Genomic DNA, 21,702 nt, shown 5'->3' with positions numbered 1-21,702 from the left:
CAAACAACACCTGTTAGCGTAAAATAAGGTCTTTATGACAACATGATGAAAATATACTGTAAATAGAGTTAACCGTGGTTGAGATCTTGATTGACTGATTGATTGAGATCTTGTGGACTTTTATGGCAGAACTAATGCTATATGGAGGAATGTGAACCAGAGAGTATTAACAAAAATGGACACTATTTTTGTGACCAGCGCAAGTATAGCGCAAAGTGCAGTTAGAAAGGGGGGTTTGTGCCATTGTGGGAGTAAATACATCTGATTTACTAATGGCGGGCTCCAGGTGGTGGAGTCGTATCGTCACTTGCCTACGAAGCAAGTTGGCGTGGGTTCGCTTCCCTGCCTGGGAGACCATGTTTGTATGTGTGTGTTTTTGTGAGTGAGTGCAAAAAAGAATAAATAAATAAAAACGTTCTAGCTAATGGCGCTAAATGTGTAGCTGCATGCTGTGAAGTGGTTCCAGATTGGGTGTCTGTGTGTGACAGCTGCAACCCCCACCTCCATATAGCTGTACCTCAGCCAGGGGACTTTCTTTTAAAATATATATATATTAATGATATTAATAGCAACGCATTCTGTCAGCCATCTACGTCTCACGGCTGGCTTGGGATCCCGTCGGAGGAGCTGGCTGAAGTGGCTGGGGAGAGGGAAGTCTGGGCTTCCCTGCTAAAGCTGCTGCCCCCGCGACCCGACCCCGAATAAGCGGAATTGAAGACGGAACAGAACGGAACGGAGCATTCTGTCATGATAAGGGGTGCGTTGGAGAGGGTGGACCCAAATGCGGGGAGACATGGACTGAAGGAGACAAGAATTGTGAACAAAGTGAGAAGCTTTATTAAAACTTGTAGGGACCAGTGAGAGGACAAGGACTGGAGAAGATGTGACTGGACTGAGAGAGTGGAGACTGGCTGCCATGACTGAGCAAGAGGGGGCCGGCTTGACTGTAGCTGGCAGAGCGTGGAGAACTTTGCAGGAACGTGGAGAACTACAAGGTGACATGAGCTACGGGACAGTGACAAGGATGAGACAAATGGAAACCTAATGGTGACGTGGAGGACTGGACGGGAACTAAGTCAACTAAACGAAGATGAGGGTGACTAGACTGAAACAAAGATGACTTACATAAACTCGGGCTTGGCTTGAACAAAAAACACATGCACGGATTCCAGCCGAACTGTGACAATGACATCTGACATAAACAATGATCCCACAGCGACTGGACAAACACAACAAACTAAATACACCAACACTAATGAGACACACCTGGGGAACACTATAGGAAGAGGGTACTGATTGGTCAAACACACTGGAAAGGGAACAGGCACACAGGTGGATGTAATCAGACATAACGAGACAGGGGAAACACACAGGAACACAACACAACAAGCACACCAAAGTTTTTTGCGTAAATACGCCTATAGTGCATAGCGCAAAGTCCACTTTTGTCGCAAACATGGCATGTCCTTTTAACAATGACCCTATTGATGAAGGTGCCTCATTATTGCTCAGGGAATTAAATGTTCATCGTGAGATTGTTATCAGACCGTGCATAGATATGCTGGCATTTCCGGACAGTTATCTTTTTGAGCTGTACCGTTTCACATCACACTCCATCATCAACATCATACACAACTTAATCAGTCCTTTCATTTGGGTGTAATGTATTACTCATGTGATATTGGCAATACATTTATTTCCAAATTTAAATGACATAAACAATTAAGGCCAGTCTCTTACAAAGACTCATAGAAAGTATCCTATAATGCAGCCTGTGGTATTTTCATATCATAATACAGTATACTGATATAGAATGTCCCAATGGCAGTCTGTAGACTGTTGATTTGCAAAATTACTTATTTGACCAGTTTAGGCCCTAACCTAAGTAATTATCAAGTCACCCTAAACTTCAGTGTGACTTAATAATTAATGTAAATTAGGATAAATGATACCTTTGTGTGTGCGTGTGTGTGAGAGAGAGAGAGACAGAGGTAAATAGAGAGAGGCTAGAGAATGTGAGAGCGAAAGAGAGACTTGAAGACAGACGGAGAGTGAGTGAATGAGAGAGAGAGAGAGCTTGGCCACATTTGCTGGATTTGGCAGTTGGTGACAACATTTAGCTATATGTCTCCTCCACAACAAAAGGCAAAGGGCTTTTATGGCAGATGGATCCCGGCTCCTACTACCACCCCCTCTCTCCTTTATCCCCATCTGCCTCACTTATCAACCCACTGAAAATGTGGGCTGGGGGAGGTTGTGACCCTCATGCACTGATCAATTTAGTTTTCTCCTCATTAATTCCCTCGTGTTGCTTCCCTCTCTGCAGTGGCAGACGGTAAACACAGCAGCTATAAAAGTGAGCCGTTGTTTTTTCCTCAACGTGGTATAATCTGTCATAAACATCCCAGTCCGCTAAGGGGCCAGACTGCCTGACTGGGTAAAGGGTCTCTGTTACCACAACAGCTGAGTTTTTGTTTTTTAGAGAGAACCAGGAAAGTCCAGTTTATGTCATTAAGGCAGTGACATAAACTGAAAAACAAAAACAAAAAAACATACATAATAATAATAATTACAAAACTGTAATATCACAGAATTTTACTTTTTATTGTACAGTTGTTTTCTATTTTAATTTACAAAAATAAACTCCGATTTTACATGTCAAATTTAAAAGGAACCCCGACTGTCGTGAAAAGTTTGCCCAATATTATTTATTTGGTTGCTACTAACATAACTATAAGATAAATTTTTCCAAAATCATTTCCAGTTTAATACATTATGTAGAAACTTAATTTGGACGTACACCGCCATTGTTATTTACGTTGCAACGCATTCAGTGCGTAGTGACGAGAAGGCTCTCTGACGAGCAATGTGAAACGCCTATAAAGAAAGCAAGATAAGCCTCGTAGCATACATAAAGAAACAACATGCGATCAAGAGAGTCACCCCGGGATCCGCTGCGTCTTGACTGCGTGCTCCGGACATGTCAATTTTATGGACAAAACTCACCCGCTGCGCACAGCTGCGGTCCGGCAGCTCCGTTGACGACAACTTCCCGCCGTATCTCGTGTGATCGCGCGTGACAATGTGGAATTAAAAACTACAACAAACAGAAAGTTTGCTCAACAGAAAAGCAGAAAGAGAGGTGGACTTTGATTGAACTCACCGTCGACTCCCTCAGCTTCTGCTATGACGTTCCTTGCAGCATCAAGTTTTAGGTTGTCCAAATAAAAAGAGTGTGCTGTATCATACATAATCCACCTCCATTATAAATCGCTCCTCGTCCATGTTCGCTGCGTGTTAAGCATTACGACGTTTTGCTCACATGATTGCGAAATAGGATCTGGCGAGTATTTTATTCTGAGAAGTAACCTGAATTTTTTATTTTTAAACTGCGTCGGTCTTCCTGTCCCGCTCGATATGTTCTGTGTTAGTTTGTCATTTGACTGATGCCGACGGATGCAAAAATAGAAAATAGGTCTATCCGGCACGACGCAGCTGCTCAGCAGTCGATTCACAGCGCAGACACAGACGGTGTAATTTGAACAAACTGATAGAATGGAAACGAATCGGCTGCGCCGCCGGAGCGGAGACGCAACGCACGCATGCGGTATAATAATTTTCGTTATTTATTTCACAGTATTTTCCTGGCGCCACGGCTGATGGAAAATTACCATTTGGCAACATCACTATCATGTCAAAGCCAAAAGCTAAGCAAAATAGAGGAACAAAAAAATGCTAAATTAGCTAATGTTGACAACTGAAAAAAAAAAATGCAAATTGTATGGGGTTTATTTTTAGATTTAACAGAAATTTTGAACACCGAAAGCTTGGGAATTTTAGACTGGTACAGACAGCCACAAATAATTGTTGTCATCAAACAGTTCTCTTAAATATGCTTCAAATCTGTTTGTCATTTGTCATAATGCTCCCTGGTTCATGTTGCTGCCCCCTCCAAGCTTATAAGACCTTGCTTTTTTTTCTTGCTTTTTTTACATCGTTGTGACTAGAAAGGAGGTTAAGAAAAGTAACAAACCCATTTGGACAAAGTAAGGAGAAGCAAATACGGAGTCGGACACCTGTTTTCAAATACAGGCAGTAAAGGTAAAAATTCGGTGAAAAAATAAAGTTATTTTATTTGTGTTTGGCATTGAGACTGGCACATTTATAGATCACACATACTTGGTCAAATGCAAGCACGTGCGCCCATAGACACCAAATGGGGCCTGCCCTTTTGGTTTCTGAAAAAAAAAGTGTGCTTTTTATGGGGTATTATTAGGCTTTTTTTTTTTTTAAATAAGCAAATGTCTCTTTTATGTACAGTATATTCCTGCTGTGGCACTGCTTCCCAAATAAATATACATTTAAAATTAGAAAACTCCCAATAGCTTGCCAGGAGATTACACTCCCCGCCCCTTTTTTTTCTTTCGAATCATCAGCCCCAAAATAGCCACAGGGGTTTGAGTGAGGTGGAGTTGTTATAACCCAAGTGTATTTTTATTTCATGTGTTGAGTTATTGTTTAAAAAAACATTTATTACAATGCATTTATTTTATTTACTATGTCATGGTGGGGGAGGGGGTGTTGTACGATGCCCATATATGGTTGCGTTGCCGTATTTTTTACATTTTCATGCCATTGTTTACGATAGCGCTTATGAAGTAGCGCAGGCCAGAAGGAGAGGCTATTGTCTCTCGTGCTCCATGATTGTACTTTTATATTGTTTGTAATTTCCAGTTAGCATCATGGAAGTCGTTACTGTTGCGGAGCGGGGAGTTCCTCCTTGAGGAAGAGAGCTGTTGGAGCTACAAATCTGTGCCCACTAACTCCACTTCAGGCAATCATTTACATTTACACATACATATAGATATCACTTTACATTCATATACTTACCGCACATAAGAGCTCTGGACAATTGATTTTTTTTTTATGCTGGCCAGCCTTTATTTATTTATTTTTTGACAGTGAAAGGATTTTGAAGCTTTTTTTTTTCTTGTGCACGAAGACGAAGTCGGCATTTTTTTTTCATTGATTGTTGCAATTGCATGTGTATAATATGTTAGTACATCTTCTTTGCTGTTAAAGAGATGAGTTAAAGCTGCATTTTAGTCCATTCAGTTTGAAGAAAACAAAATTACATTTGACCTATAGTAAACTGCTATCAGAACTCTGTCTTTTGTCTTTTTATTGGTTACATTTTCACTGCTTTAACAAACTCGTTTGCTGCTCCCGAACAGCCCCCCAACACATGTCCATGTGTCTGGGGGATGTTGGCGGTAAATTGTCTTGAACCGCATGGTGGATAGGAAGCGATATTAACCACGTCTGTACATCAGTAAAAGCCTCACTCAAAGTCAAGTGTCACATTGCTGAATAAATATAAGAATTACGCCATCTGCTGTATGCCATCCACACAACAGGTCTTATGGAAGATATGGTCCTACCCTTATCTGAACCTTAAAAAAAAGAACCTAGAATTAATCACAAAAAATCTATTTACAGCAATTTTTATTAACATTATTCCATGAGTAAAAAGGGCAATTTTTTCCACGTCATCATTGCAACATTTACTCATGCTTTATTTTTATTTCAAGCTGTCCTGTTGTTGTTGTTTTTTTTTTTTTGGGTGGTGGTGGTTGTGGGGGGGGGGGGGGGATTACCATGTAAACAGGATTGTGAAACAAAAGGGGCCAGGGGTTGCAATATCTTTAGAGATTAATTTAACTGAGTTAATGACGTTTTATTTACTTTGCTGTGATGGCCTATAACCTGTGTGCAGCCAAACTTAAACTTAAGAGGAGCCACTGGCATAAAGATGAGCTAACACTAACTAGTTTACTTTAAGTTGTACTTGCTTGACGCTTACTGGAGAAATCTAAAGTAATTTTCGCACTTCATGCCCAGCCATTAAAGTGTCTCAAGATGTCTCAAAATGTCTTTTAAAAACCAAAATCAAGACACCTCAAGACATTTTGGTATATCAATTTGGTATATTTGGTCTTAAGACATCTTCAGATGTCTTGATACATATATGTCACCAAGAAATGGTTAAGCTATCTTATTTCAACTGGAGTATTACAGTGATATGTTATTTAAGGATGGGCAAGTATCGGTATTGGTGCAAAGACCAACCTTAATTTTAGGTATCGTACTCATACTTATATCAGCTGCCCTCTTGTGACCGTTTTACCAACAGGAACTAAAAGCATACATGCCTGACAGATGCCCATTAAGATGCAATTTCTCTAAGTATATGTAAAGACATTTAAAAAAAATTGGAAATAAATGACTCTCCAGACTTATCTCCATCTCTTCTCTGGGAAGCAAGGAAAGCGGTAATTTGAGGTAAAATTATATCATATTCATCTTATAAAAAGAAACAGGATAAAAAATTTGTGAGATTTGGAAGATGAAATTAAACAACTGACGAATGAGTACGCAATAAACCCAAATAACCAAATATGGACCGACTTATAAAATACAAAAATACAGTTGGACGATATGCTATCTAAAAAGACAGAGTTTATATATAAATATAATAACAAATCAGGTAAATTTCTTGTAAACCAACTTCAACGCAATCGGGAAAAATCTCTTATAACGGCTATTAAAGGGACAAGTGATGAATGCACACAATCACCAGAAGAAATTAATCAAAATTGTTATAACTATTATCGCAACCTATACTCAGAAACTAACAAGCCTAACCCTGATCATATTGAGGAATTCCTCAGTAGCTTAAATATACCTCAGTTAACTACTGGATATAAAGATATGTTAGATGCGCCACTTACTATAAACGAGCTGTACAGCGCTCTAGATAGTATGCCTAATCGAAGAGCAGCTGGCCCGGATAGTTATCCGGCTACATTTTTTAAGCACTTTTGGTTAATGCTTGCTCCATTATTCTTAAGAGTAGTAACAGAAATTAAAACTAATGGTTACATACGTCCACACATGAATACAGCAGCAATTAAACTTTTATTAAAGCCAGAAAAATACCCCATCCTTCCATCAAGTTACCGTCCAATTTCACTAATTAACACTAATATTAAAATTATTGCTAAGGCTTTCGCATCTAGACTAGAAACAGTAATCTCGACAATAATTCATAGCGACCAAACAGGCTTTATTAAAGGTCGTCACTCTACTAATAATATTAGGAGGCTCTTTAACCTTATTAGCATGTCACAGCGGCATGATAAAAAGGCAGTTATTATATCGTTGGATGCAGAAAAAGCATTCGACTAAGTTAACTGGTCCTTCCTCTTAGCTGATTTAAAAATAAATTGGCTTTGGGAAGTTATTTATTCACTGGGTGTCAGTATTATATGATCCTCCTAAAGCTACAGTTACTACTAATAGGATTATATCTCAAGAGTTTTACTCTACAGAGAAGCACAAGACAGGGATACCCACTGTCCCCTTTATTATTTGCAATATTTATTGAGTCGCTTGCATTAGGTTTACGCCAGGAAAGAAGGATTCAAGGAATTCACTCATTGTTGTGGAAATAGAGGAGGTCCCAATCATGATGGCACCTGGCAGAAATTGCAATAACACTCACAAAGCTCTACTGAGGAAATAAGGAAATTAAAAGTTATGACTAAATCTGGGCAGAAGACCCTCATCACTAACCAGCTACAATATATCATTCTATGGGCACAACCCAACAGAGATACTAACTGTTGGCTGGAACTAGAACAGAAGGATTGTAATAACCTCAGACTTTTAGATTTACTCTTTATTACAACATCGATTAAGCGACACAATTGTTTTAAAAACCCAATGATTTCCGCCACCCTGACTGCCTGGTGGAAGGCACTAGAAATTACAAAAGCCCAAGTGGAGCCCTGTGGGCTTTCTCCCCTATGGCATAACCCCGACTTTCAACTTAACCAATCGTTTTATTTAGGTGTGTGGGAGCAGAAAGGAATTACACATCTCCGGGCGGGGGCCTTGGCGGTCCGACCCTCGGCTACTGAAGCTAGTTCTGGGGACATGGAATGTCACCTCTCTGACAGGGAAGGAGCCCGAGCTGATGTGCGAGGCTGAGAAGTTCCGACTAGATATAGTCGGACTCACCTCCACACACGGCTTGGGTTCTGGTACCAATCCTCTCGAGAGGGGCTGGACCCTCTTCCACTCTGGAGTTGCCCACGGTGAGAGGCGCAGAGCAGGTGTGGGCATACTCATTGCCCCCTGGCTGGGCGCCTGTGCGTTGGGGTTTACCCCGGTGAACGAGAGGGTAGCCTCCCTCCGCCTACGGGTGGGGGGACGGGTCCTGACTGTTGTTTGTGCTTATGCACCGAACAACAGCTCAGAGTACCCACATTTTCTGGAGTCCTTGAAGGGTGTGCTGGAGAGCGCTCCCCCCGGGGACTCCCTCGTTCTGCTGGGGGACTTCAACGCTCACGTGGGTAATGACAGTGAGACCTGGAGGGGCGTGATTGGGAGGAACGGCCCCCCCGATCGAAACCCGAGCGGTGTTTTGTTGTTGGACTTCTGTGCTCGTCACGGACTGACCATAACGAACACCATGTTCAAGCACAAGGGTGTCCACATGTGCACTTGGCACCAGGACACCCTAGGCCGCAGTTCGATGATCGACTTTGTAGTCGTGTCATCGGATTTGCGGCCGTATGTGTTGGACACTCGGGTTAAGAGAGGGGCGGAGCTGTCAACTGATCACCACCTGGTGGTGTGTTGGCTCCGATGGCGGGGTAAGATGCTGGTCCGACCAGGCAGGCCCAAACGTATTGTGAGGGTCTGCTGGGAACGTCTGGCAGAATCCCCTGTCAGAAAGAGTTTCAACGCCCACCTCCGGCAGAGCTTCTCCGTTATCCCGGGGGAGGCGGGGGACGTTGAGTCCGAATGGACCATGTTCCGTGCTTCCATTGTTGAAGCGGCCGATCGGAGCTGTGGCCGTAAGGTGGTTGGTGCCTGTCGGGGCGGCAATCCTCGAACCCGCTGGTGGACACCAGCGGTAAGGGATGCCGTCAAGCTGAAGAAGGAGTCCTATTGGGCCTTTTTGGCCTGTGGGACTCCGGAGGCTGCTGACAGGTACCGGCTGGCCAAGCGGAATGCGGCTTCGGTGGTCGCTGAGGCAAAAACTCGGACATGGGAGGAGTTCGGTGAGGCCATGGAGAACGACTTCCGGACGGCTTCGAGGAAATTCTGGTCCACCATCCGGCGTCTCAGGAGGGGAAAGCAGTGCGCCATTAACACTGTGTATAGTGGAGATGGGGTGCTGTTGACCTCGACTTGGGACGTCGTGAATCGGTGGGGAGAATACTTTGAAGACCTCCTCAATTCTACCAACACGCCTTCCTTTGAGGAAGCAGGGTCTGGGGACTCTGAGGTGGGCCCCCCTATCTCTGGGGTCGAAGTCACTGAAGTGGTTGGAAAGCTTCTCGGTGGCAGGGCCTCGGGGGTGGATGAGGTTCGCCCGGAGTTCCTAAAGGCTCTGGATGTAGTGGGGCTGTCGTGGTTGACACGTCTCTACAACATCGCGTGGACATCAGGGACAGTGCCTCCGGATTGGCAGACCGGGGTGGTGGTTCCTCTTTTTAAGAAGGGGGACCGGAGGGTGCGTTCCAACTTTAGAGGGATCACACTCCTCAGCCTCCCAGGTAAGGTCTATTCGGGGGTGCTGCAGAGGAGGATCCGTCGGGAAGTTGAATCTCGGATTCAGGAGGAGCAGTGTGGTTTTCGTCCCGGCCGTGGAACAGTGGACCAGCTCTACACCCTCAGCAGGATCCTTGAGGGTGCGTGGGAGTTCGCCCAACCAGTCCACATGTGTTTTGTGGACTTGGAGAAGGCGTTTGACCGTGTCCCTCGGGGAGTCCTGTGGGGGGTGCTTCGGGAGTATGGGGTACCGGGCCCCCTGATACGGGCTATTCGGTCCCTGTACGACCGATGTCAGAGTTTGGTCCGCATTGCCGGCAGTAAGTCGAATTTGTTTCCTGTGAGGGTCGGACTCCGTCAAGGTTGCCCTTTGTCACCGATTCTGTTCGTAATTTTTATGGACAGAATTTCTAGGCGCAGCCGGATTGTCGAGGGGGTTCGGTTTGGTGGCCTCAACATTGCATCTCTGCTTTTTGCAGATGATGTGGTGCTGCTGGCTTCTTCAAGCCGTGATCTCCAGCCCTCACTGGAGCGGTTTGCAGCCGAGTGTGAAGCGGTTGGGATGGGGATCAGCACCTCCAAATCCGAGACTATGGTCCTCAGTCGGAAAAGGGTGGAGTGCTCTCTGCGGGTCGGGGATGAGGTCCTGCCCCAAGTGGAAGAGTTCAAGTATCTTGGGGTCTTGTTCACGAGTGAGGGTAGGTTAGAGCGGGAGATCGACAGACGGATCGGTGCAGCGTCTGCAGTGATGCGGACGCTGTATCGGTCCGTTGTGGTGAAGAAGGAGCTGAGCCGAAAGGCAAAGCTCTCTATTTACCGGTCGATCTACGTTCCTGTCCTCACCTATGGTCACGAGCTGTGGGTCGTGACCGAAAGAACAAGATCCCGGATACAAGCGGCCGAAATGAGTTTCCTCCGCAGGGTAGCCGGGCTCTCCCTTAGAGATAGGGTGAGAAGCTCGGTCATTCGGGAGGGACTCAGCGTCGAGCCGCTACTCCTCCACGTTGAGAGGAACCAGTTGAGGTGGCTGGGGCATCTGGTTCGGATGCCTCCTGGGCACCTCCCTAGGGAGGTGTTCCGGGCATGTCCTACCGGCAGGAGGCCCCGGGGACGACCCAGGACACGCTGGAGAGACTACGTCTCACGGCTGGCCTGGGAACGCCTTGGGATCCCATCGGATGAGCTGGCTGAAGTGGCTAGGGAGAGGGAAGTCTGGGCTTCCCTGCTAAAGCTGCTGCCCCCGCGACCCGACCCCGGATAAGCGGAATTGAAGACGGAACGGAACGGAACGGAACGGAACGGTCTAACCTCCTCATAAGTCACATTTTAATGGAAAAAATATATGCCTCGAATAAAAAACAAATATCAAAATTTATAGAAACATGGTCTACGTATATAGAATATTTTAATCTAAATCTGGTTACTTAATTCTGCCTGTTAGCGAGAGCCACCACATCGCGATAACTTACATTGCTGTTTCTGTATTTGGCAACTTGTAACTAATAGTTGTGTTTTTATAGTCAGGAACCCAGTTACTGCCAGCAGGATCAAGCAGACCACATCAAATGACACCTTAGTCACCAACTCCTCAAGATTCACTTCCAATGGGCACTGTCACGGGTTCATTTCTGAAAGGGGAAAAAATGATGGCGCAGTCGAAAAACGTATTTACACAAACACAGAATTAAAAATGTGAAAAAAATATTTACAGTGCAAGTCCAGTGCAAAAACAATCCCAACAACATTTACAAGTTCCATTAGTCTTTTCCATAACTTATTGTGGTAGCAAGTCACTCACCATCCCACTTGGGTGAGCACTCCCTACAAATGAATTTAGATTTTTTGAATACCCCTAGCCCCTCCATCCGGGCAAACCATTTAGTCAATCATGGGGTATAATACCAAAAAGTAACCAACAATAACTAAAGCATGCAAATAAATAATATCTGCAACATATATTAACCATAACAAAAATACTCCAATCACAATCCATAACTTAATCTCTCAAAAAAAAAAACATATTAAATAATAAACCAAACTACTTTTGTGGTATAGTCCATAGCCATGTGATACATTTAAGCGCGGCAAAAGCGCTATTTAAGTGGGAGTCCGGAAGTGCTTCGGTTTGGTCCATTGTTTATTGTCTAACGGCCCCGCAGAGTGCAGGTGAGCGTTTGCGGTGTGTGTCATGGCGTCGGTGTCGAATGTGCACCAACAACGGGAAAAATAAATGAGTCCAGTCGGCAGGTAAGCAGTTTGTGAAAGTGTCAAATTACGGTATTAATTTGTGTGGACTGTGTAAAAAAAAGTTTTGACGGAGCTAGCGAGGAAACGAAAAGCGAGCAGCGTGCGCTCGCATAGGCTGCTCCTCTCAGCTAGACGGCAGCGCGCTCCAGTCGGGGAGTGGCAGATAGTGACAGGCGCTCAGTCACAGGCACTAAGGGATAATATTCGGATCACTGCATGCTAGTGGGTTAACTTTATAGGTGCTGTTCCCCCTGGCTGAGCGTGGGCGGCTCTGCCCCACTGTTGGCTGCTAGGTAGCGGCTGAATCTTGGCCGTTCCCTGGCGTAGTCCGTCGCTCCGTGCCCGGCGACGCGGTTCGGGGCAGGTGGGCCTCTGGTCTCTGCTGCCCTGCCGCCGCCCCTTGCCTTTCTTGTCGTCCCCTCCCCCTCCCTCCCCCCTCCCCTGCTCCATCCCTGGCCCGGGGCTCCGGGGGCCGTTTGTGGGGTGTTGTCCCTGCCCCGCTCCAGTGAGCCTCCTGGCACCTTCTTCGCCCTACAACTCCCCTTTTAATTTTAATAGTGTCGGGGTGGGGAGCCATCGGTTGGGGCAGACAGCAGTATTAAGCAGTGCTGCGGTCCCCCATCTGTATCCCCGCCGCGCCACCACCAATAAAGTAAGAAAAAAACATTGTGACTGCCGTACTAATATTTTCAGAGTATGATTTGGGCATATAAAGGGGATGCGCACATTCAGTGAGGATCGATCACGTCTTTAGTGCAGACAAAAAAAATCGGGCCAGGTGCTGACCGCCTTGACAGCCGCTCCCGCTATGATTGCAAGAGGTGGGTCTATACTTTCATGTTTCTGTCATGGCCAGTTTTAAGGATGTTTAGTGACAAGCTTTCAACTTGAATATCTTTCTAATTATGTATATGATGCAGGAGGAAACATCAATTCAAAATAACTTTTACTTTTAATGTACATTTCAGAGTCTGTAGGTTGTTTTTTTTAGTTTTACTTGAGCAATAATTTGAATAAGTACTTTTACCAAAGTTGTAGTTTTACTCAAGTAAAGAATATCAGTACTTTCCCCACCCCTGTTGAGCGCAGGCTTTAGGTTACTTCATCCATAGCCAAATCAGTGGTAACAGCAGCAAACCTGGTAAAAGCAAAGCTATGGGAACCACCAGTAACAGTAATGCCAGTCTGAAATATGGCCATGCAAATGAGGCTAAAGCAAAGCAAAGCAAAGCCTTGAAGAGAAACTTGACTGCTTTGCAGAGTGGACTTGTGGGTGAGTTCTGAGTATCCCATACCTTGCAACCTCACCAGACGGTCTGTTGTATACCAGTGTATGTACAAGTACATGTACATGTATGTATGTACAATTTTACCCATTTATGTTGGTTGTAGAATGTAATCAGAAATGTTAGGTAAACGCTACCCAACATATTGAAGCATGTCATAAATACTGAAGAACTATTTTGGAAAGAAGTTCTACAAAAGACTTGTCCCTTGATGTAATGGTTCCTGATCTGAGAGAATTTCACTGCTGAATACCTTTCTCCAGAATATGATGAAATTAGGCTACCGAAACATCTTCCAATTTTGAGTGTGAAATAGTGAGAGAGTGCAATTTAAACCATATTGAGATACTTTTTCTTTATTTGAAATACTCAAAGCAAGTAACATGAGTCATTCAATAAACAAATTGTGAAAAATGTTTGGTGTTTTTACATAGACATTTTGTGACAGAGCAATTATTTAAATGTTTATATACAGTATTCATGAAAATCAGTATTGAAGATGCTTCAATTTATGTAACATGTGTTAGGGTTTTTCCTGTGTACAAAACTCAGAGGCGGCCACCTGCCGCCTGAGTGACTGATAACGAATGAATGCTTTAACATGATAATAGTCATATTCTTATTGGAACTATTATTCTTATTATTGAAACATGGAATTATTGTATGTTGAAAGCGAGTCAGTTGAAATTACAGAACACATGCACGTCATGCCGCATGGGCAGGATTAGGGATTTTCAATACCACTTTTTTCCAGACCGATACGCAACTCTTGAGTAGTCATCGCTACTGATACGAAATACCACTAGTAAATAAAATTCCCCACCCATAAATGACAGATTATTTTAAAGAAAGACCTATATATCCCATTATATTATTTTTCCTTAAAATTGCATGAAGTCAATGGCAGCTTTGTATTCATTTGATTGCTAATTTTTGTTTCTGATCGTAAAATGATAATGGAGTCAGTCACTGCCGTGAGTACCGATACCTTAAAATAAGACCGGTATCGGTAGTCACCTATCATAGTCCAGATGATAGCACCTCTGCCTCAATTTGAGCCAGGAAAAACCCTGAGTGGATCTTGGAAGTTAACTAAGCAACAAAAAACATTTGCGAAAAAATGGGCTGCAGTGACGAGGATATTGTATTTCCCAGCAATCTTAATTGTTTTATTCTCTCAACGATCTTTCAACACAACAATTCTTGCTCTTGCAATGCGTTTTGTGTCCATTCCTTCCTCTGACGAAAGCATTTTTCTCCCATTGGAAATTGGTTAAATGTTCAGGTCAACCCCCTTTTCTGCCAGTATTTCCCTTATTGTGAAGTCCCGGTTGGCAAGAACAAGATCCCCTGCTTTGAGATGATCAAGAAAACCACTTTGCTCAACAATGGCAACATCTGAAATGGAACCTTTATAGGCATCGGACACAAACATTACCACTCCAGTGGGAGAAACGCCAATCAAGACTTTGTAAGTCCCATGATTACCCTGCTTCTCCAAATTAAAGTCTTGTTGTACAAATAATTCATTTAAGTCAATGACAGTTCTGATACCTTTGAACTTCCGAAAACAGGAAGGAAGACATCTGGCTAAAACTTGTCAAGTTGCAAACATTGGTTTCTTTAATGTGGAAAACCGAAGATATATATAATGAATCCAGGTGGTGACTATTTTTGAGACTAAGATGACAGAAATCCCAAATCTATATGCCAAATCAGTTGGAGGTAAGTCAGTTCTAAGTCTGATTAAGGTAAGAAATAGCTCATTGATGAGATCCAGGCTTTTTTTCATTCCAGGCCTTTTTCTTGCAAACTTCCCGGAGTTGAGAGTGCGACAGCTTTTGTGAAATTAGTTTCTCTCAAGAGGGTCCAAGAAAATCCCAAAGAGCCATGAAATGAAGCAAAGTCAGACCAGTGTAATATTTAAAATTATTTTCATCATGTTTGAAATCCTCAACAGAGAACCTGTGTTTCTTGGGTGTCGTGCAACTTCCATTTTTACACTTTGAGTGCTTCTTTTTGAGAATCTTATTTTCCAGCTTCAACTTGACCATTTCATCAGATGTATCAGTTTGACAGGATTTGTCCACCATCTTGATGCTGTGTTGATTTGGCATGACTTGGGCTGTAAGACCAGAAATTTTAACCGATCAACGCATTTTTGTAGCTAGCAAGGCATGATTATATAATCTGTCAATTTACCTGACACTGATATAAAGTCCTGAACGGCTGTTGCAGCATCCACTGTTGTGACTGATTTGAAGATCATCTTTCTCATCCCCTGTCTCTTGGCTGCTCGAACCACTTGTTGATGGAGTGGTGTCACGGGTTGTACTTTTCCGCTTTTTCACTGTTGCTTCAGCAGCGTCTCCATTCCGTAGGGTTGTGGCTCTCCTTTTGTAGGCAATTTTCTCGCCCTATTAGCAATATATTGTAAATTAGAACAGATTATGCTCAATTAATACAAAATGGCCATAATCACATTTGGCTTTTTACTTTTATTAACATAATGGCTTGGTGCCACAGTGACACTGCTCACATCACAATGACACTGACAGGCTAGTAAGGCTGGACGATTATGGGAAAAATAATAATCACAATTATTTTGATTGAGATTGAAATCATGACTAATAAAACAATTATTCATTGATTTTAAAACATAATTTTTTTTATTTTTAACGACTCAAAATCAACTACTCAAAACTATGATAATAACATAACATAACGTGATCATTTATCCCTTCACGTTGAACACTATTCTTGAACATTATTCTTTTTAGTATAAAATAATAGGGATGCACAATAATATCGGTGGCCGATAATTATCGGCACTTATCTGCCAATTTGACGTCAAACAGATAAACCAGATAAAGAAATCTGCCGATAATAGACATGCCACGTTGGTCTATCTGTTGTGTTTGTGGCTCGAGTTGTGCCCAACATCTCAACTCCACCCATCTCCTATGGTTGTGTTGCATATTTGTGATATCATAATGCGCGCAAACTCGTGTTCACAAAAGATGCATCATGGCAACATGGCAGTCGCCAGCGTGGGCTTTCTTTACTGTGTCTGCCCAAAATGTTACCCTTGCAGTTTTTTGTTGCATTTTTAAAACATGATTGTTTTGTTTTGGCAAACTCATAATGAGAGACTGGTTGTCTTTGAAGCAGAGATACACTTATAGTAGGACTTGAAAGTATATTTGTATTAAAGTTTCGTAGAGAAACCCCGTGTCGGTGCGTGTAGCGAGCGCTTTGCGAAAACCACGTGATCGACACATCGCTACCTGTTACTAGGTGTCGAGCCTTATAAGGAAGTGCCGAAGCATGTCTGTCTGTGGGTTGCGTCTCTAATGATTCACACATCTTTTGAGGCTCACATAATTACCTTCAAGTCAGCATGATAGAAGAGAAAGGATTGTCCTACACGGTAGAATCAAATCACAGTAAAATCTTTTGATTGACCATTTGGATCTCATATCAATTCAGTTTCACTTTCCTTAAATTATAGGAAGTGATTCTCCATGTTATCTACTGTGACCGTTTAGTTCAATGGTTAAAGAGACTACATAAGCGGAGTAAGTTGCTTGTGTATTTTGGGGTTTAGGTTCGAGCCCCGATTGCAACATTGTAAACTCAATTTATGCACTTTATTAACGCTAAATTGTTTGTACCCGGTGTTTCATTAATGTAGTTAGTTGTTAGGTTTTTCCTTTTTGAAACCAAACATGCATTGGATTAGACAATTCTGAATGAAGAGTCCTCATATGTTTTTTACTCAGATTTTTGAATTAACACGTTCACACTATTTATTGACTGCATCTATCCATCCAAACATTTTGAATTTAAATGAAGAAATGAATACAGTAGGAAATACAAAGACTTATTTGATTGAAGTCATCAAGTTAGTGTCAATTGAGTCTGTCACCTTGATTACGTTTGGTGTATTTGAATGATAAGACTGTCAATGCACAATTTTATTTGATAAACCTTATCAGGGTTGGGAGGGTTACTTTTAAAATGTATTGCATTACAGTTATAAGTTACCTGCTAAAAATGTACTTAGTAACGTAATCCAAGTACCATAATATTAAAGTAGATTACTCCAATACTGAGTATGCTCATGAAGACAAAATAAAAATAGATATCACCGCAATATATATTCTATACAATGTGCCCCTGCTATTTGCAGGGGTGATAGGGACTCGGGCAGCCTACAAATAGCAAAAATCCTTGTGTAATTAAAAAGCATGTAGGCTATTAATTTATTGATTCAAGGCCAAATGCTGTTTTTGACTGTCACTGAAAGCAACCACACCTCAAAGTTTAGACAGACAGACAGATAGATAGATACAGTCATACAATGAGGATGATGAAGCGTGACATCACCTGCAAAGTGAACTTTTATCCCAGTCACAAGTTTAGCCCTGTATATGTTGTGTATGATGTTTAAATAGTGAATTGGTGGGAGGAAGATTTGTTTGAAAGGTGTAACTCACATTATGGTTGTAGGCTAGCGGGTTAGCTAGCAAGAAGCTACAGCGCGTGGCATGCCGCTGGACTTTCAGCTCAAACTTTCGCTCCTTCAGCAAGACGAGTAAGTTCCAGTGAATAGCGGTCGCCATTTCCTCCTCCCGTCCGTGAAACTTTTTCAAACTGCCCGCGTGTGGAGGACACGACTAGTCAGTTTGTTCGTCCCCAACTCCCCAACATGTAGCAACGGTCCCACTCGCGCTGGCATGCACGCGCGCTCTCATCGTAGAAATTCGAATCCCCCGAAGTAATCCCCATTTTTAATAAATGTACCTGTAATCTGATTACATGTTTTTTCTTTTAACTGTAACGGAATACAGTTAAATTTTTTATTATTATTCATATAATTAATTTTACAGGTCAAAATGTATGCATAAGAAACCATCCTTCATTTAGTTTTTTTGTTTCCATGAAGTTATTTTTCATCATTATCTACTTGTATGTACCCAAAAGCTGTGAAAAAATATTACTGTAAACTTTTTCTTTTATTGATTTTACTTTGTACTATCTTTTTTTCTTTTTGTTATATTGTTGATTTTATTTTGTTAAGCTTCTTTATATGTTTTAACCTCTCTGACGTGTTCTGTGTTCGATTTGTTTGCATTTTATACAATGCAGTGTTTCCCACAGATTTGAAATCTACTTGGGTGGGTGGACTGCGGCGGCGGGGATGGGAGGCGTGTGAGACGGGAGGTGGGTCTCAATCCTGTTACTATGTCTTTAGCCTCACGATCCACAAGTGAGTGACGGCGAGCTAAAGTTACATGTGATATATCTTGTAATAACTATTTACACGTATAGTTATGCATGCAGCACACCTAAGGTAAACAGGACTCACACCCCCTTACTCTTTGCCAGGTATATTTCCAAGTCAACGCATGCTAATTTTAAGTTTTATACCCCTGGTGCCTGTCTGCCATGTCTCACAATAATCAGAAACCATTCAGAACGAATTTTGCTGACAAAAATAGGCAAAACACAGCTGAACTATAACAATAGCGGCGGCGGTGTTTACCCCATTTCAAGATGCAACACGAGGTGTCACGGCGACTGCGAGAATACTTTCACCACAAGCCTCCTACCGGTACAACCAAAACATTAAATTAAAATGGCACCAGTGGGGTTTGGAGGTGTTTCACTATGGAGGACCAAAGGTGCCAAAATTAAATAAATGAATACACCATTAAATAATGAAATAAATGTGTCATTAATTAATTAAATGGTGCTTGTATTAATTAAATATGGAATTAAATCAATCAATGTGTTATTAAATGTCATTAATAAAATTGTCTTTGATTATTTGTATGTATGTATATATGTGTGTGTGTATATATATATATATGTGTGTGTGTATATATATATATGTGTGTGTGTATATATATATATGTGTGTATATATATATATATATATATATATATATACACACACACACATTTCAGAATAATGAATTGATGCAGAGTGAGTAGCTAGTAAACACAATTCGATAGGCTGGGTGGCGCTATTGACCTCAATAGGTGCGTTACCATGAGACTCAGATTTACGCTCTCATGAGGTGCTTTTTGAGACGTGTTGAAATGGAAGTCACTTTTTTCTCTCTTGCATTTTTAGTCTTGTGACCTCGCCCGTAAAAGGAAGTAGGAAGTACAGGGCCACTCGCTTTTGTGTCGGAATTGCTTCCTGAGGGGACAACAAGTCTTATTGAGCCAAGGCTGCCGCGACTTCATACACGCATACCGCCGTTAGCGTGACCACCTACAAGAACTGAGAGATCTGATTATGACAGTACCGAATTAACAATACTGAGCTCTTTTTAAAGAAAAAAAAAAAGGAAAAGGAAAAAAAAGAACAGATCTTGCGAGAGTCGAGGCGGGACATTACGAGAACTACGCCTCAGAAGCAAATCACTCTTCAATGGAAACACCTACAAGTCAAAACTGTACTTTAGCGAAATAGTAGAAATATCGCTTTTATTTTTATGTCCATCAAAAAAATCCATCACCGTAGCCGCCATGTTTCTAACCTCTTGAGGCTGAAGCAGTCAATTAGACAAGATTTGAGTGAATCAGGTTTTAGCTCCGCCCACTAACTTTGACGGGCGAGTTTGACAGATAAAATAAATTCATGAAACGCAGGACCATGACATGAATAAATTCATAATAATGATATATATATTTATATATGTAGGTAATTTGATTAATGAATGACATTTATTTAATGATTGGTTGATATAATTCCATATTTCATTAATAAATTACACATTTATTTAATTATTTAATGGTGTATTCATCAATTTAATTTAGGCACTTTTAGTCCTCCATACTTCAAAACCCTTTTACTTGCACGTCTAAAATGTGAAAGTGCGGTCTGGTAGTATTACGAGCACGAGGCTGACGAGTATTTTTGTTTTTTCTAGTATTGAATCAAGGTTAGTTTTGTATCGTGACAACATTAGTGTGTTTCGAACATAAAACCAGACGTTGATAAACGTACCTTCGCAGACATTGCAGTCGCCGGTATTGGGTCTGGATTCTCAACCGTTGGTCCATTTCCACCGGCGAAATGCAGAGAGCACATATAGGTGTTTTTGGTGACATTGACTGTAAATCCACGCTCGAATCCAGCGTAGACATTTCTCGAGATTCTTTCCGGGCTTCAGGAAAGGTATGAAGAAAACTCCCTTCATATGATCACGGTCACCATACCGCGAGTCACTTCGGCAGATACCAAAGCAGCAATGTTTTGTTGTAACCATAATACGTCTGCTGGGGGTATTTATGGTGAAACAGAGAGCCGGTTTACAACTTTTAGCTTGTAAAAGTTTGCTTTGCTGACGGCATTCCGCTCAATTGTTTGTCCAAAAGCAATATGGCCGCGACGCATTCGCACTTGCGCAGTGTGCTATTCTTCTTCTTTAATTTCCGGTCGATTGGGCAGTTCAAGTACGTTGCTGCCCTCCACTGGTCAGATGACAATCACAATCCTTCTCTGATCTGCATATATTACTGGATAGTCGCTAGGCTGAGAAGTAAGCTTTTGAAGCCGCGAGACCGCCATATTACTCCTCCCAAGAAAGGTACAGTACTTAGTAGAAACAGCATGATTTATGTTGTTTTAAATTTGTTAAACATAAACAAAATGATTTTAATACATTTTACAACTTGCCTTGAAGGTCTCATATTATTAAACTTTTCAACATACTAAAATAGTATATATATATATATCCACATATATATATATATATATATATATATATATATATCCACATATATATATATATATATATATATATATATATATCCACATATATATATATATATATATATATATATATATATATATATATATATATATATATGTGGATATATATATATATATATATATATATATATATATATCCACATATATATATATATATATATATATATATATATATATATATATATATATCCACATATATATATATATATATATATATATATATATATATATATATATATATATATATCCACATATATATATATATATATATATATCCACATATATATATATATATATATATATATATATATATATATATCCACATATATATATATATATACACATATATATATATATATCCACATATATATATATATCCACACATATATATATATATATCCACACATATATATATATATATATATATATATATCCACACATATATATATATATATCCACACACACATATATATATATATATATATATATATATATATCCACATATATATATATCCACATATATATATATAAATATCCACATATATATATATCCACATATATATATATCCACACATATATATATATATATCCACATATATATATATATATCCACACATATATCCACATATATATATATATATATATATATCCACATATATATATCCACATATATATATATATATATATATCCACATATATATATATATATATATATATATATCCACATATATATATATATCCACATATATATATA

The 21,702-nt window shown here is 40.9% G+C and overlaps 1 long non-coding RNA gene across 2 annotated transcripts; it reads right to left on the bottom strand.

Moving 5' to 3' along the window:
* Positions 1–13,572: 13,572 nt before the first annotated feature.
* LOC147178113 (uncharacterized) lies at positions 13,573–20,478 on the bottom strand. 2 transcript variants are annotated; one of them, XR_015094409.1, is made up of 3 exons: positions 20,181–20,478; positions 15,360–15,574; positions 13,573–15,282 (listed from the first exon to the last, which is right to left on the bottom strand). It is a non-coding gene; the product is annotated as an uncharacterized LOC147178113 (long non-coding RNA). The 2 variants fall into 2 exon arrangements; XR_015094410.1 differs by lacking the exon at positions 20,181–20,478 and adding an exon at positions 17,657–17,878.
* Between the last annotated feature and the right edge of the window lie 1,224 nt (positions 20,479–21,702).

Source organism: Leptonotus elevatus, chromosome 3 (assembly GCF_054856555.1).
Source record: "Leptonotus elevatus isolate MCC_2025b chromosome 3, RoL_Lele_1.0, whole genome shotgun sequence".
Lineage (NCBI taxonomy): Eukaryota > Metazoa > Chordata > Actinopteri > Syngnathiformes > Syngnathidae > Leptonotus > Leptonotus elevatus.
The sequence above is the reverse complement of the archived record's forward strand: the minus strand, read 5'-3'. Positions and strand labels throughout refer to the sequence as shown.